Here is a 16094-nt window from a genome sequence, read left to right on the forward strand (position 1 = left end):
TCAAATGAGAAATGAAGGCATATGGATAAAAGCAAAGCGCTTGGCCAGCCATTAATGGGTTATGCAGAAGATGTTGCTGCCTTGGTGATGTAAACCACAGTGTTCATTTAGCTTGTGAAATTCTGTGCTGAGTTCCTAACAAACTCTCAGAAACTACTTAGATCCCAATTTTATGCCAGAGAAATGACCATGCTCCTTGGCTGTGCCCCCAGGCTCTCCCTTTCCTCCATGGCTTCCTAGTTTCTAAAGGAGTAACTGCTTATGGCTGAATAATGGGCATAGTTCCCTGATTTTATTCCATGACTTTTTTCACTTGCCAATAAATAACTTCTGTTCTTTCTAAAATAAGGGAACAGAGCAAATGACTTGAAGGATGCAGAGGTGAGTTTTGAGTTGAGTATCGATATGCCTGAAGTTGACTTTCTCTTAGAAACCCCCACATTTTCATTTAAACACAGTATTGGCTCAGAAATCAAGATACCTAGTGGTCCTCAGTAGGCAAGTCAATGAATTAGGCATAAATAAACAAACATTTTGATTTGTTGTTCCCTGACAATATGCTCTGGTTTTAAAATAAAAGAGAAATAATTAATATTCCAAACTAAATGTGAAGAGTCAGGCTCTTCCTACCTTTTTCTCCCCACTGTGAAATTCTGCAGGTCTTATTCTAGTTGGTGATCTAATCTGGGTGCCAAGAGATTAAATGATTTCCCTGTGAGTGTCTCTCACAACATCCGTCAGTAGAGCTGGGGCCCAATGTCTGGGCTCTGCTCCTGATGACCATTCCATATGTCTATATAAATAGACCTTTATCAAATGCTTTTTATCAGGCTTGGATTGGACAACAACCATGACTCTCAACATCCCTTCCTTCCCTCTCATCTGATTTTAAATTATCTCTGGCAGTCAGGATGTGTTCAGAGTTCAGAGTTCTGAACACAATTTTCCAACATAAGGCAGGCTAGAAATACATATTTTAGACAAAACATGGAAATCCTACCAACTAGTGGTAAATTCCCTCGGAGTTTCTCTTTTCCCTTTCAGGAAACGTGGCTTGGGTCTCCTGTCCTTGTTAATACCAGCTCCTCCGGTCTGGCTCTAAATCATTGCCTTGGCAACGCCACTTCCCACAGTCCACAAAGCTTTGGGCAACTAGTCTCTGTTTTGCCCTTGTCTCCTATTCTTTGGCCAGTAGGGTACAGAATCCCGTGACCCTGCTCATCCCAGCTTTGTTTTATCTTTTATGCAAAGAGGAAAACCAGGACTTTGAAGCTCGCTCTGGGCTGGGTTGGCATGATGGACGCACTGCAAAATAAATCACAACTCCTGTATTTCAGAGCAGCTGGACATGAGCACCTTTAATGGACAGGAGAATGTGGCCAAAATAGGACTGTGGTGGACGGGGTCATCCTTTCAGAATGCTGATTTTGGGGGAAGAATGCCTTTTCCCTGTTTTTATACTGCATGAGTCACCTTCCCTTCCAGGCAGCTGCTGAGATGAAGGTGTTCTTGCAGCAATCATCTAACTCACAACAACATGCTGACTGGGCACCGATTGGGCAAAGTCTGTTTCTTTTCAGTTTGCATGTACACAAGTCATTAACCGTGCAAAAGTCAGGAGAGGAGATTTGATTTAATAAAATGAATTAGAATGCAAACACAAGTTTATAACAAGTTTCATCTTTAGCCTTCACAAGACTTTACCAACTGTTGTGAAAGGGAAATGGACTAAATTTTACTGAGAGCCCACTGTGTGCCAGGCTCATTAACTTCTCACGACAATCCTATGAAGTGGATACTATTTTTGCTTTATCCCTACCCCTTTGGAGGTTGTACCAAGTGGTGGCGATGGTGGTGCTGACACTGGCAAATGACAGGAAAGGGGTTTCAAAAGCAATGCTTAAGCTGCATGCTGTTTGACTGTCCTGGGAGTCATCCCTGGATAAGTAGGTAGAGCCAACAGAACTTTGATGGCCAAGGATTCCAGCACGACTTTCCATAAGTACTTGGGGAATCACACTGTGTAACCTCATCAAATTGTAGTGAACTAAACTCTATGCCTAGGCTGTGGGATAAGGTTGGTTCATTTACCCAGTCTTGCACCCCATGGTTTTTAAGACCTGTGTCTTAGTCATTTGGGGCTGTTATAATGGAATACCATAGACTGGTGACTTAAATAACAAACATTTATTTCTCACAGTTTTGGAGGCTGGGAAGTCCAAGAAAAAGATACTAGCAGATCCAGTATCTGGGGAGGACACTCTTCCTGTTTGCACAGGATTATCTTCTCATTGTATCCTCACATGGCCAAGAGAAAAATCATTTCTCCTGAGTTTCTTCTTATAATAATATAAGCCCATTCATGAGGGCTCCATTTCTCAAGGACTCACCTCCTAGTACCATCACATTGGGGGTTAGGATTTCAAAATATAACTTTAGTAGGGGACACAGAATTTAATCCATGACAGTCTGGTTCAACTATCTCTGAGGGTATTTGATTCATCAAAGGGGCTTGTGTACTTGAGTATGGTTGCACCTGTGTTTCCTGACTTTTCATTTTATCTGGCTAGTAACAGAGTAGGAGTCAGGGTAGGGAAAGGAATCTTAAAGTTCTGTACCCAAGAATAGTTACAAGCACAGATTTTGGGTCCAGAGTTTGGATTCAGATGAAATTCTTCTGCATATTTCTTGTGTGACATTAGGCAAGTTACTTAACCTCTTGATGCCTCAGTTTCCTCACCTATGAAATGGGGATGATAAATATGATGCTTACCTCCCACAGAAGTGGTGAAGATTAAGTGAGTTAACATGTGTAGCATTAGAAGCAGTGCCTGGCATGTAACAAACCCTTTACAGGTATTTGCTGTTATTGTTGTTACGGTGCCTGCGTTGGTTTGCCAGGGATGCCATACAGCATACCACAGACTGGGTGGCTTAAACAATAGAAATTTATTTTCTCACAGTTCTGGAGTCTGGAAGTTCAAGATCAAGGCTGGGTTTCTTCTCAGGGTCTCGATGGAAGAATCTGTTCCAGGCTTCTCTCCTTGGCTTGTATGAAATTTTGAGGGACACAATTAAGCCCACAACAGTGCCTAAACAAGGTTCTTGGTGAAAATCACTTTCAGGGTAAATTTTATTCTTACAAAATTGCCTACTTTTCCTTTTTTTTTTTGTAGTAATCGATGTAAGTTTTCTGCCTTTCTCATGTTACCTCCTACTTATAGATTATTTTTAAATTCACGTATCTCAGTCAAAGTTCTATGGATGCTGGGCAGGATGGATTCAGTGGTACCTTCTCCCAAGGGAAAACCCATGGAATTGTAGGTCAAGAAATAACTCAACACCTGCTTAGGGCAGGATCATTGTAATATACTTGAGCTTTTTTTGGTGCACTCTACTTTATTATTTTATCATTAATAACTAACCATGAGCAATCACTTTTTTTCAATAGATTGTTATTAGTTAGGAAATAATGTCAGTCAAGTCCTAAAATGCTGATGGCTGGCACGAAGAGGTACTTCATGTGTAAGATGGGACTGGTCAGGCATGGCTTGAGTACTGGTGAAATTCACCTGGGGTTTGACTGTCTACATACAATCATTCTCACACAGGCAGAGCATGTTAAGTAAGACTGTTTTGTGGCAAATGTCAGAAACTAACTCCAGCTAACTTAAGCAGAAAAAAGGGCAATCCTGGGAGGATACTGGAAAAACTGACTGAGTCCCAGAAATCGTTGAATTCCTAGGGCTCATGGGGGCTGGGGACAAGGGCAGGAGTTCTCAGCCTTTGCTGCGTCTTTTCCATTTGCCTCTCCAGTCTGCTGTCTGCCCTTCTCATCCAGCTCTGTGCTTCTGTGGACTGCATGACAGGCAGTAGGGACCATATCAATGGGCTCCTCTTCCCTTGACTCCTAGTTGGATTTGGCCAGCGGTATATCCTGCCAGGAGACCAGAGGAAGAAAGGAGAGGGAGATCAGGATGTTTCTTCCCCTAGCTCCTAGCCTGAGGAATGCCGTGGGTTGGCCAAGTCTCTAGGCCAGCAGTTACAGCCATCTTAAGTTTGCCTTCTCAACATGACTCTCTCCTTCCAAGTTCTAGGAACCCCTCTGGCCTTTCATCCCTTTGGCCTTAGCTGTGGTAACAGTTCTGCTTTTACTGTCCCCAGGGAACTGCCCTGCCCCTTGTGGTTTCCCTACACCTGAGTGGTGCTGTGCTGGGCCACACTGGAGCTTGAGGCAAAGGGAAGTAGCAGTAATACTGATCCTGTCTTTGCTTGAAATGTTGGTATTTTGTTCATCATAGATTTTTATTTTGCATTAACTTGACTTTTTAAACTATTGCATAAAATATAATTAATTAAAACATAATTAAATATAAATAATTAAATATGATTTATCTTGTTTACTGAGATTTTTTGGTGTCCTCTTGAATTTTGCCCTTTAGGCCTCACTCACTGTACCTTATTCTACTTGCATCACATTTTTGTAAATTGTCCATTATAAAGCCCTCCTTTCTGAACAAGCAATTTATGTCCTGATTGGACCCTGACTGTTATAGATACCTTCTTTCAAAAGTATAGATTGTAAACCATTGGCTCTCAGGCAGTATTTTACCAAAGACATGATTTTTGGGGCCAAAATTCAGTTTTGAAACTTAGTTGACAACTTAAAAAAATTGGAAGACCTTCACATTATAATCTAGATTTCTAGCTTCTCTTGAAAAAATATTAAACTATTTGGCAACACCAGGCCACTCTCCCACGTGGCAACAATTGTCTGGAACTTAGCGGCTGACCCTTTAGACTAAGCATATCTCTCCTATTGGACACAGTCCCCACCACTCCCTATTATCTCTCCAAACACAGACTTTGTGTTAGTTGCCATTTATTATCATAGTGGCATTGTTTTTTGTTTTTTGTTTTATACTTGGCTTGCTTGCTCAGCTGACCCATGTAAGGGTCTGAATTTAAGATACCTGCTCTAGCCTTGTGTTATTATAAGATTCTACTCCCAGCCTCTGTGACTTTTTGTTCAAGGGTGACATTCCCAAGAGATTGGGTCAGATTGGCTCAACTTGAGCAGGTAGCCACCTCAGTACCGAGCAGCTGTGACCAGAGGACAAGATCTGTGGTTGAGCTTCCTGAAGATGGATAATGAGGATTTCTAGAGAAGAGACATCGCTTCTGGAGTGATGTTGTACATATTTTATATTTTGCTTAAGCTTTAATTGTTCAGAGTAAACACCCAACAATACTCCATTCAGTGAATTCTGCAGATTAAGTGCTTCCAAATGCAAAAGTGGCAAAAATGAAGCCATTCTGAAGTTGATTCTTTATGTAAGCAGCGTGTTTGAGAAGGGAGTAGGGATGTGTTTACGAGCCACTGTCTGGGGCCCCAAGATTTCTGTGAGACAAAGATCTACGGTGGTCTAGGTTGAGGCTGGCAGCCTAACATAGCTCTTGCACATCCGAAATCCCAGGTTAAAGATGGCAGACGTGGGAACCCATGATTTTATCTCTTGCCTGGCCCATGGCAGACATTGCTAATATACTGCGGAATTTCTTATTACTAAGCTTTAGAATCCTTCTCAACACAACTCTCCAGGAAGACAACACTAACTAAGCAGGTGGTACATGAAAAAAACAAACCTATTTGCCACTCTTGCCCAAGAGACTTTCTAGGTGACTTACTGGGGCACGTCCTTGAGCTGCTGGAGCCAACATTTTGTTGGCATGCGTGAATATTTGGATGGAGATCACTCTTCTGAGCAGGTTAGAGGCAGAATGCTCTCAAGTCATCAAGGTGACTCTGCCATCTATGGTCTTGCTACAGACCCAAGGAAAACAGTCTAAGTCCTGCTTCTGAGGAGCCTCAAACAGACTAAGGTTTCTTCTTACTGAGTTTAAGGCAGGTGAGTGGATCTGTTGGGTCATAGTTGGGGAGGTGAGTGAGTGAGCAGTCCCAGGCCTCTGGAGTTAGACAGCCCCTAAGGGCACTCTTCAGAGCATCTAGAAAGCATTTCTTCCTGGGTCCCGGGCAGGGGCCAGCTGAGGAGAAGCCAGCAGAGTAGCCCGCTTCCTTCACTGCCAGTGTCTCACACCTCCCTCCACAGCAGTGCAGCGGCTGGCGGGCCTGGCGGGCTTCCAGACACAAGACTGCACGGCCCGTTAGGAAGCCAAACCTGATCTCCTGTTCCCTCCTGCCCCCTCCTTGTTTCCTGATAGTTAAGTAAATAATCAAATGTAGATTCATTTTGTTTGAATGAAGGCCTCGGAATCAAGTGTTTAGTCCCCCTCAGGACATATTACTTAGGGGTCACCTTGTGGCTTATCGACCCTCTCTTGTGTCAGCCATGCCTCAGCTTTGAGAAAGGCCCTGGAGCACATGGACATGAGGAGCCCTGAGCTGCCTTTGTGAGGCTGGGTGCCTCGTTCAAGGGCCCCTGCCTCTTGGGGCCTCAGTCATCTCATCTTGAAACTCTGAGGCTCGGGCTGGTGAGTAAGTTTCCTTTCGGCTCTCAGAGCTATCAGTCTAGCTCTGAGCTACACTTCTAAGCTCTGAGCCTCTCAATCACTTACTGATAATAATGAACAGTTATTGAGAGTTTCTGTGTGCTAGGAATGGCACTAAGAGTTCTGTATACATTCCCTCATTTAGTTCTCACAAAAACAGGTTTAAGGTAGTTACTAATGTTATTTCTTGTACCAGTTAATATTCAGTTCAGCTACTTATGCAGACATATCCTAAAGGATAATGGCCTAAATAAGACAGAAGTTAGTTTTCCTTTTATGTAAAAAAATAAAACATCTGGAAGTAGGCCAGGCTGCCATTGATTTGGTGGCTCCACAGCATCACCAAGGTATCTGTCTTTCTGTTCCACCATCCTCAGCATATGGCTTCAAGGTTACTTCAAGGTCAAAGATGGGTGCAGTAACTCCAGTCATCACATCTTTGTTTCAAGCAGCAGGAACCAGGAAGAGAGGGTGAAAGGGCCACCTTTATTTCTTTATTCCTAGAAATCCAAACAATACTTCTGCTTACATTTCATTGGTTAGAATTTAGTTACATGTTTATACCTAGCTTAAGAGAGGCTAGGAAATAAAGTTTTACTGTTTCCCAGCGAGCACTGTAAATATTGGAGTTCTGTTAAGAGGATGAAGATGAGTGGATATTGGAGTAAATTCTAAGTTTCTTCACATCATGCCTGACTAGCAAGGAAGCAGGACACAGAGTAGTTAGAGCCCTAAGACATATAGTTGGTCGGTGTTGGAGCAGGATTTGGACCCAGCCCATCTGCTTCTGGATCCTGTGCTCTTACATGCTGCACTGTTAGGTCCTCTTTGCAGTTCCCTTCCTGCTGCTTTCCCTTCTTATCAGAAACGTTATGCACTCTCCAGCTCTAAGCTGTAGTTCTTTTTCTGTGTCAGGAAAGCCCCTTACTGAGTTTACATGTTCAACCACCTCCAAAATGCAGGAAGGTTGGGCAGGGCTGTGAGCCCAGGGCCAGAATGCCCTTCATCGGGGTCCTCCTGTCACCAGTGGAGGGCACAGTACACCTGTGGCGTCTCCTCTGGTCCCCAGGCCCAGCCCTCACTCCAGTAGTCCCTGGTCCCTTCCCATTTCTGCATCCCTTAACTCTCTCCATGGTGTTCCTAACACCCCATAGTGTCCTCAATGCCTGTCCTTGCCAAATCCTGGAATAAATTGCTATCTCTTTTCTTGGAGTGTTTATATTTAAGAATATGAAGGAGTGACTTTCTTATTACAAAATTTCAAGTGGCAGGACCCCCACCATTCCCCCATTTAGAAGTGGGCAGTCCTTTCCAAGCAAAGCCCTTAAAATCATGCTGCAAAGTCATGACCTCTTGTTGACTCCTAGTCAGGTTGATTTGTCACCAAAGTCACTGCTCTTCTGGCTCAGGCAGTGTGGTCTAAGAACTAGACACTCCAGGTGTGTTAAGGGGCCAGCAGCATCAGTATCACCTAGGAATTGTTGGAAATGCAGGCCCTCAGGCCCCACCCCAGACCTACTGAATCAGAATCAGATTTAACAAGGCCCAGGGAGTTCTTACACACATCACAGGCTACCAACCCACTGACCTAGAATAGCTGAGATGTAGAGTTTCTAATGAGTGATTATAAATGGAAGAAATTCACTTGAGTAAGAGTTTACGTATTAAATACATTGCTTGTTTCAGAAGAAACTGGACTGAGAAAAAGAGAGCAAGTAAAAATCAGGGACTGACATAAATAATTGCCATTTTTGGCACAGCCGTGGACCTCATACCTATCCAGTGCATCATGCAAATGTCAACAGTTCATTGACAGATTGATATATTAGCATGGGGAACCAGACAAGAGCAGTAAAAAGTCTGATGCTTAGATTTCTTCTTAAGATCCCCTCGGAAAGTTACTCAGATCAGTGCCCTTAAGTCTCTAAATGGCTTTGGCAAACCAGATAAGCTTAGCATTCTGGGTTCACGTAATTGGCTGGTTTTGCTGAGAGACTGCCAAGAGCACCCTCGTCGTCCAAACAACTAGTTTTGTTTAAGGATACGATCTAGGTGTAGAAGCCAGCATGTGACTCACTGGAAGGCTGTTCAGAGCTCGGAGGAGGGAGCTGCTGTGCTCTCAGTCTCCTTTCCAGGTGCAACAGTATTTCAGACACCCTCAAAGAGCTATTTCTTTCTAGGAGTTCAGGCTTAAATTGTGGATAGCCCCCCAAAATTCCACATTTGGCACTTTTAAAATGCTCTCCCTCACTCTGGGATCTTCATGAACAGAGAGGTTCATGAAGAGATTTTTTTTCCCGGAGTAGGCAGCATGACACAGTACTTACAAAGTGGGCTGGAGGACCTGGCCACCAGGGTTCAAACAACCAGCTCGGCATGGAGGGTAAAAGAACCTGCTGTCTCCACAGGGCGGCCATGACTGCTGAGTTAGTACGAGTGAAGGCTCGGAGGAGTGGCTGACATGCAGTGGCTGACACGCGTGAGCACGCGCTGTGACTGTGTCTTCCTGTAATACTAGACATCTGGCTCACCCACTTCATCTTGCCATGAGGTCAGAGGGGCCTTGAGGGTCTCTGGGTCTGTGTGCCGCCTGGCCGAGGCTGGGCAGCCTTCCTGGCTCTCCCTGCCCTCCTGGCGGCAGCTCTGTGCTGGGGCAGCATGCGCCCGCTTTGCTTCATGCAGGTGCCCTTGGGGACTCAGGCGAGGCTCAAGGGCGGGAGCAGAATCTGAGCTTGATTCAGGTCCCGAGTTTTCCTTGTACATTTCTATCGCCCCTCACCGCCCTCCCCCCACAAAGTGATCTTCACTTTTTCGCTCCTGGCCAGGCTGGTATAGTCTAGGATGTTGCTGGAAATGCAGCCGGTCTGTGACATCTGAGAGACCAGAGCTGCTACCTCAGCTGCTGTTCATAGCAGAACAGTTTTAAGTGACTACACTCAAAGCGACTTCTTCCCCAGGGCTTTGATAATTCCTCCTGCCAATTATAGCACTTTGCTAAGATTAACTAATTAATCCTCATCATATACCCAAGAGATGAAATTAAAGCTCATTCTTTCACACGTGTAAAGCACCTTTTATCTAAGGATTACTAACCCCGGTGCATCTGTCTCCCATGACAACACTGCAGGTTTCAGAGATGACAAGGAAAATCATTACCATTTCAAGAACTGGGAACAAAGAAAACTCCCCTCTCCAGGACACGGAGGAGGAGATGGGGGTCACTGAACAGGTTCGTGTTAGCAGGATTAGCGCCTGTGTTCCTGGGGGCCGAATGCCAACTTCCAGGTGGGGCTATGCCCCAGTCTGGTCATCTCTCCTCACCTTGCTCACAGTTCCACAGGGATTGTGTCTGAGATGAGGACTGAGAGGTGCTTCTGGGTTGTCCAAGCCTACATTTCCTAAGGCCCCTCCCACTTCTCTCCTATCTCCGGAATGCTGGTACCTCCTCGCCTCTATTTGCCAAAGTTCTATTTGTGGATTGAGGTGAAATGGAACCAACAGCCAAATGCTATGAGGAGGAGGGAACCTGAAAAAGACATTACAAACTGAGGGTCTCAAAGGGGAGAGAAGGTAGGTGGGCCGGAGAGGGAGAAGTTTCCCACCAGGACTCTGGAAACAGCATTTGGAGTCAAAGGGAAAAATCTACCCGTGCTATGTGACCCAGTGAAAGGTTTGCTATGGTTTCTTGTAATTCCTTTGCCAGTGGCTTCCCTTTACTTGACTTGACAGCACAGACGGCCAATCCTGAGCTGCAGCAGAGGCTGGGAACCATGTGGTCCTGTGTTACACTGGGGGTGCTCCCTACCGGGGATCTCAGAGACAATGAGGGACACACAGTGGTCACTCCAGGGACGCCTCTCCCATAAAGGCCGAGCCACTGCATTTCTCCTAAGCCTCAGATTACTGGTATGGACCACACTCCTGGAAACAGTTCGCTGGTTTCCCTTCCTGATGACAGCTGTGACTCTCGAGCTCAGAGCCCTGGACCTGCAGGATCTAGTGCCCCCGGGGTTTCTGCAGCTCCCTCCAGGCCTCTGAGGGTTAGAGGTGTCAGAAGGAAAGGCCCTTGCTTACCTCTAAATCTGAGAAAGAGAAAGTGAGTAAGAACTTTACATTTACAGGGACTTAAAAGAAACTCTCGTAGGTGCATGTCCTATTTGGACCTTATGACGAGCATACAAGGCTAGACAGTGAATGGACACCTCTTATTTTGCCAGCCCAGCATCCCTTTCTTTGGGAAGCTGCCTTTCTCAGTCATTACATTCTGGTGGGGCTGCCAGTCACAGGACGGTCCCTCCTTCCCAGTCCCTTCTGTCCCCCTCCCCCAAGGTGGGCCCTGTGGCTCTAGCCGGGCCACTGGACTCTTATGCTGGAGAGTTGAATCTCCTGGGAGAGTCCCTGGGGAAGAAAGATGTCAGAGCTGTGGACTCTTGTTACCACGATTCCCAGAATGACCCAAATCCTGACTGTTCAGCTCTTCCTTCCATCCCGTGAGTTATTCTAGTTTCTTTCCAAAAAAGTTGTCTTTAGTTTATGTTAGCTGGAGTCTGCCAAAGAAGCCCAAATGGTAACTTCCCCCACCCAGATCTTCTCATCCCAGGTCAGTGTCTTTTCATCACACCAGGTAAGTGCAAAGTTGCTTGGCAACGTTAAGGCAGGAGAGAAAACTGAGAAATGGAGTGGTGCGGGCAGGGGAGCTTTGTGTAAGTAAGCCCAGCGGGTTGTCCCATCGGGATCCGCCCCTGAGAATGCACTCCAAGTTAACTGCAGCCGTGTAGCCAGCACACACATGCCTGAATTTACCCACAACTGGCACGGTCCAGCTGTCCTCTTTTAGTTTGTTCTTGTTACGTTTCGAGGGGATGTGTCTTTGCTAGTAGGCTGATTCTTAAGTGTATTTGGCTATGGGTCTGTCTTTGTGTTTTCTAGACCCTATTGATCTGGCAAACAATCAGAAGTATCCAGTGTAGTTCAGATGGAGAGAGAAAGGTTGGTGGGTGTGGTTAGTAAAAATTCAGTAGCTGGTAAAATTTTGGTGGATGGGAGAAATCTTCTCAGGGTTGTATATATGCTAAAACAAATGATCCAGCTCTTGACTGCTTTATACCAAATACGAGTCCAGAATCTATATTTATGAGACATATAATCCCACGTTAAAGCACAAGGCCCTCTCCCTCTTGAGACTGTCCTCGTTCTTTCTGCCATGGCGTTAAATTAAGGATGGAGGGTCTCATTCCAGAGCTGGATCTCTTCTAGGTAAAACTAAGAAGTACCAAAGTTCTGAATTACTTACTCTCCAGAGTGTTTCTAGTCCAGGACTGGATCCCAAAGGGAGTCAGAAGTGATCCTAAGACTTTTGAAGTTGCTTCTACACAGTGGTGGAGTGACTGAGTGAACAGGTGAATGGCGTAAGGGTCGTGGGAGCGATCCCAGTGGCCAGATCTGAAGGAAGCCGCTGATCACTCAGTACAACCCTGCAGTGGTCGTCTGCGACAGCATAACAGATCACTCCAAGCCTCAGTGCCTTGGGACAAGAATCATTTATTTGTTCTCATAATTTCTGTGGGTCAGGAGTTCAGAGAAAGCTGGCTGAGTGTTCCTGGCTGGCTCTCTCATGGTTGCAGTCAGATGTCACCTGAGCTGCAGTCATCTGGAGGCTTGGGGCTGGATGATTTGATTCCAAGTGGCTCACTCTCATGGCTCTCAAGGTGGTGAGCTGGTGGTGGGAAGTGTCTCTTTTTCTCCACGTGGGCCTCTTCACAGAGCTGCATGAATGTCATCTAGCGTGGCACACGGCTTCCCCTAGAGCAAGTGATGCAAGAGACCAAGGCAGAAACCATCATGCTTTTAGAACCTAGTATTGGAAGCCACACGTCATCACCTAAGGGAGGAAACTGTACAGGAGGCCAGGGTCATCGGGACTGTCTTGAATCCTGACTACCACAAACTTTTTCTCTTAAAACACGATTTTAAAATTTATCATGAAATATTTTCAGATATATAAAAGGATTAAAAAGATAAAATGGATACTTATCTACCCACCACCCAGTTCAAGAAATAAAATATCAATTCAGTTGACATCCCCATGCACTCACTTCATCTCCCCCTTCCCCTGTCCCACCGCCCTTAGGAAACTAGTATCTGAATTTTGTGTTTATCCTTCCGTGCATTCTTTTATAGTTCCACCACAAATTTAAGTGTCCCTAAGCAATATGTGAAGTTGTTTGGCATATTCTCAAACCTTATGTATGACATCATCCTGCTAGATTCTTTTGGAACTTGCTCTTTCTGTTCAGTTATATTTGTGAGATCCAGCTGTATTAATCTGCATGGCTCTAATTCATTCGTTGTAGTGACTGTAAAGCATTCCACTGTGTTAGCACATTTCAGTTTATCCATCCTCCAGTTGATGAATGTTCAGGTTGCTTATAATACTTTTGTTTTTCTGTTACACACAATGTTTTTATAAGTGTTCTTGCATACTCTGTGTGCCCAGGTGCAAGAGTTTTCCCAGGGTATCAGTCTCAAGGTGGAATGGATAGATCATATGTGCATTTCAGCTTTACTCAGTAGTGTCAAATTCTCTAAAACAGGTGCATTAATTTATACAACTACCAACAGTGATTGAATTCCCCTGCTCTCTTATCTAGTATTGTCAAATTAAAAAGCTCATGCAAAGTTGGTAAATGTGCAATGGTATCTATTTCTGATTTTAATTTCCCTTTCCCCAACTACTCAGGAGGCTGATTTTTTTTCCACATGTATATTAGCCATTTGGGTTTATTCTTCTGGGCACTGCTTGTTTACATCTTTTGCCAATTTTTTCTATTATTTCTCTTTTTCTTATTGATTTGAAAAAGTTCTCCATGGATTCTAGATGCTAACTTTTGTCAGTCAGCTATGTTGTTGCTAACGTTTTCTTCCTGTCTAATACTTACCTTTTTTTTTTTTACCTTTTTGTAGCCTTTGTTGAATAGAATGTTTAATTAATGTAATTCAATGTATCATTCATTTCCTTTGTGGTTTGTTTAGATGGCAGAGACTGCTAACTTCCACTACCAGCTCCATTTCCTTTCTTTTCTAGCAATGGGGTTGTGGCTGGTTGTGCTGTGGTGTGCATCTAGAAGGGATACATGCAACACTTACCTCCCTTGCTTCAGAGGGAATCTTTGTTTCTTGATGTCCACTCTTTCCCCCTGCAGCAGACTGAAGAAGTACCATTATCATCTCAATTTTACCTATGAGACAACCAGTGCTACACAGCCAAGGTGAGCACGTCGTCTCCATGCCCTGGCTCCTCCGACTGTGCCTTTTGGCTCTGTTACCACGCTGCGAAAGAGAAAATTCAGCCTCATCAAATCCAACAAGTATGTATTAAGCCCCTCCCATGTGCAAAGCTCTGGGCTAAGGGCACGTCAAATGAGTAGGACACAGAGACACAGCCTCTGGTCTGAGGAGCTTATGATCTGACCTGGGGCAAGGCGGACTCACAGAAGTGTCCATGCGTCCGTGTGTGAACACATTCCGCACAGGGGATCAGGGAAATCCTTATGATATTTGAGATCCCATCAGATAACCTGGGGGAAGGGCTTCCTAGGGGCAGGAGGCAAACAAAAGCCCATAAGCTGCAAAGCACAAGGCGTGTTTAGGACACAGCCCGAGGCTGAGTTGATTGGAGCAAGGTCAAGTGAGAGGCTGCAGGAGATGAGCAGCAGTGGCGACCAGAAGTGTGCGGGCTGCAGGGGAGAACTCGTGGGAGTCAGTTAAAATCATTCTTACTTTAACTGTCTTTAAAATGTTAGCGAAAGTCTTTATCAATCACTGTATTCCGGCAGGGTTTCTGAATTTTGTAGAACCTAATGTGAAAGGCAAATAAGGAGGTTGCAAAAACATGTTATCATCTTAGGATTCCTCTTCCAGAGCCACCTCTCCTGTTGTGGAGCTGACAGAGTGTGTACCTGTTTACAGATCCTGAGACATATGGGTGTCCGTCTCTGGCTTGATTTAACCACTTTTCAGCAGAATTTCTTCGCCCTCTCTGAATTTTCCCACCAACTCATGCTTAGACATTTCTTAATGTGCCCAGGCTTCTCCAGAATAACTTCAGGGAAGAAGCGCCTGCCTCTTTCACTGTTAACATCCCCAAAGCCAGGCACAGGGCAGGTGTTCCACACACGGCTGGCGGATGAGTAAGCGGATGCTGGGAGGGAATGAGAGAATGAATTCCCCAAAGCTGTGCACAGCGACTGTTGCAGCGTCACTGTGCCTTGGACAGCCAAGACAAATGACTTGACAGGTGGCCAGAAAGAGTTCCTGAAATTCCAAATTAATTAAGATACAGTCTCAGCTGCTGTCACCGGGAGCCAGCTTATACAAAATAGAGAATTATTTCTCTTACCTGTGAAAGTCTAAGCCACTATGTGCTCAGTGGTAGAGTCATCAGAGGCCCAGGCGTTTTCTGCTCTGTTGCTCTGTGGAGTGCTGCCTTATCCACAGTTCCCCCATTCCACCCACATTCTAGGCAGAAGGAAGGGAAGGGAGCACTCCTGTTTAAGCGCACGACTTGGAAGTTGCACATATCCCTCTGCTCACATCTCGTTAGCCAGAACCTTGTCACCTGGCCACACCTAGCTGCAAAGGAGGATGGGAAGTGTGCAGTCTTTGTCCTGATGGCGAATACCAAGTTAATTATCATCTTATACTGTAGAAAGGGAGCCTAGATATTGGTGAACAACTTGCCATTCCTGCCACAATGTGTTTTCACATAGTGTAGCACAGATGTGAGACATGATGGCAGACAGACAAACCTGGTGATCTGCAAATAGAAAGGATTTATTCTGAATAAATGTGTCAGTGTTGGTGCTAAAAGCCACAGCCTACAGCCTGCATTACCTGAGTACGGCACCAAAATTAGCATTGTCTTCAAATGCAAAGAATGTGCATGTTTGGTTTGGTCATTATGACTCTTCCATCTACTTCTAAGAGGAGAGGAAGTGGTCATTCAGATGCGCTGCTGCGTCACAGCTGTAAGAGCAACAGTGCCGTAAGGGGGAGGGCATGCTCCAGACGTGTGTCATTGTGTGAGTGCACATGTCCTTTTTAAAGTAATCAGCCTGTCTTATCACATTTTCTTCTTGAAGGGCACATCATGGTGGTATTGGTAGCTGTCCACCAAATCTGTCTTCCCCTTCTTCCTCGGCGCCTGACTAGACTGCTTTCCTTCAACCTTAGATGTGGTGCTGTGATCAAGTTCTGGAGTCTGAGCACTGTGTGTCATTCCCAAGCCTAGATCTAGGACTGTGGGTGCCCCTCCTACACTTCCTTCTCCCTTTGCCCCATTTGCAGTATTGACTTAGACACAATCAAGCTTTGACCACATAGACAACAACGATGCCCTACGGGGTGGCAGAGCAATAACCTGGAGGGAACGTGGGTCCACGATTGAGCTCGTGGATCAGAACTGCCCATCAGGCTGGTGCGATCATCTCTGACTGTCACTTGAGAGAGAAATGAGCTTCTTGTTTTTTTTTAATTGAAACATGGTCTATTTAAAACATTGTGTTAATTTCTTGTATACAGCATAG

General features: G+C 45.1%; 1 long non-coding RNA gene across 1 annotated transcript in view; it reads left to right on the top strand.

Moving 5' to 3' along the window:
• Positions 1-16094, top strand: part of LOC140696393 (uncharacterized) — a 167048-nt gene that overhangs the window by 113763 nt on the left and 37191 nt on the right. The window contains exon 6 of the long non-coding RNA XR_012072661.1: positions 13713-13877. This is a non-coding gene — a long non-coding RNA (uncharacterized lncRNA). The remainder of the gene's footprint in view (positions 1-13712; positions 13878-16094) is intronic.

The sequence above is a fragment of the Vicugna pacos genome, chromosome 5 (assembly GCF_048564905.1).
Source record: "Vicugna pacos chromosome 5, VicPac4, whole genome shotgun sequence".
Taxonomy (NCBI): Eukaryota; Metazoa; Chordata; class Mammalia; order Artiodactyla; family Camelidae; genus Vicugna; species Vicugna pacos.